The sequence below is a fragment of the Pyxicephalus adspersus genome, chromosome 4 (genome assembly GCF_032062135.1).
Source record: "Pyxicephalus adspersus chromosome 4, UCB_Pads_2.0, whole genome shotgun sequence".
Lineage (NCBI taxonomy): Eukaryota > Metazoa > Chordata > Amphibia > Anura > Pyxicephalidae > Pyxicephalus > Pyxicephalus adspersus.
This window is the reverse complement of record NC_092861.1, coordinates 10010433-10011738: the sequence shown is the minus strand read 5'-3', so window position 1 is coordinate 10011738 and position 1306 is coordinate 10010433. Positions and strand designations below refer to the sequence as shown.

General features: G+C 41.1%; 1 protein-coding gene and 1 non-coding gene across 2 annotated transcripts in view; one reads left to right on the top strand and one right to left on the bottom strand.

The window, feature by feature from the left end:
* Positions 1 to 1306, bottom strand: part of PKHD1 (PKHD1 ciliary IPT domain containing fibrocystin/polyductin) — a 155886-nt gene that overhangs the window by 48762 nt on the left and 105818 nt on the right. The window lies entirely within an intron of this gene.
* Positions 1037 to 1120, top strand: TRNAL-UAA (transfer RNA leucine (anticodon UAA)). Its single transcript has one exon. It is a non-coding gene; the product is annotated as a tRNA-Leu (tRNA).

Below are 1306 nucleotides of genomic sequence, written 5' to 3'. Positions count from 1 at the left end.
CAGTGTTATGATCTGGGGTGCCTGTGGGGGCAGTGTTATGATCTAGAGTGCCTGTAGGGGCGGTGGTATGATCTGGGGTGTCTTTGAGGGCAAGTGTATGATCTGGGGTGCCTGTGGAGGCAGTTTTATGATCCGGGGTGCCTGTGGGGGGTGGTGTTATTATCTAGGGTGCATTTGGGGACAGTGTAATGATCTGTGGTGCCTGTGGGGGCAGTGTTATGATCTGGGGTACCTGTGGGGGCAGGGTTATTATCTGGGGTGCCTATAGAGGCAGTTTTATGATCTGGTGTCTCTGTAGGGGCAGTGTTATGATCTGGGGGTCTGTGCTTTGTGGTTGCCTTTTGTTAGGTTGTTGTTTTTTACTTGAATTGTGCAGGCTATAGGTCGCATGTAAGGTGGTAAAAGTTTTGAAATTATTTTTTGTGGTCTCGTTTATTTATGTCACAAAAAACTGGCATTTTACAGGAATGTGTTCAATTTTTAGATCCACTGTATGTAGAGAAGGTTTTTCACCAAAATGATACCAGAGGCGAGACTTTTCAAAGGATATCATTATTAGGTGTCTCTATGTCACATTGGTGGAGGGGTGTTTTGTGGCTGTAATGTTTTAAGCTTTAAGTTGCACATTTTAAACTAATATTGTAATTTTTGCTATCCCTTGCTTGCTGTTCCATGTTTTCATTAGTGCACACTTATATATAAATGCTCCATCTATTGGTCATCTATATAATTAAGTAATTGTAGGATAATTTCACAAAAAATTACAGGAACAATAATAGCTGGGTTGCTTTTGGCAACCAATAAATGATTCTGGAAATATCAGAAAGGTGATAAATGGCACATCCAAGGTGCCCCTCCCTTGGCTGAAAATGCCATAATGAAAACTTTGAGAAAAAAGTTCATGTTCTTGACCCTCATGATAATGAGTTCTCCCATGGGTCCATGGCATTGATTGTAATCAAAGCACTGCATTGGATTCTATACTCCTATAGAACAGATAATTGCCAGGTTAAAAAAACTTATTAAGAACATGTGTACCAGGATGGCCGAGTGGTTAAGGCATTGGGCTTAAGCTCCTAATGGATGTATATCCACGTGGGTTCAAACCCCACTCCTGGTAAATGTCCAGGCCAGCAGTGGAATATAACGACTCTTTGATCTATGAGTTGGAGCTTTTTTTAAGTTTTGGAAAATTGCACAAAGGATGAACCGCTGGCTTTTCTTTTGGCAACCAACAAATGCTTCTGGAAAAAGCAGAAAACTCTTACATTACACATACAAGCTGCCTTTTCAGTGGATGGAAAAG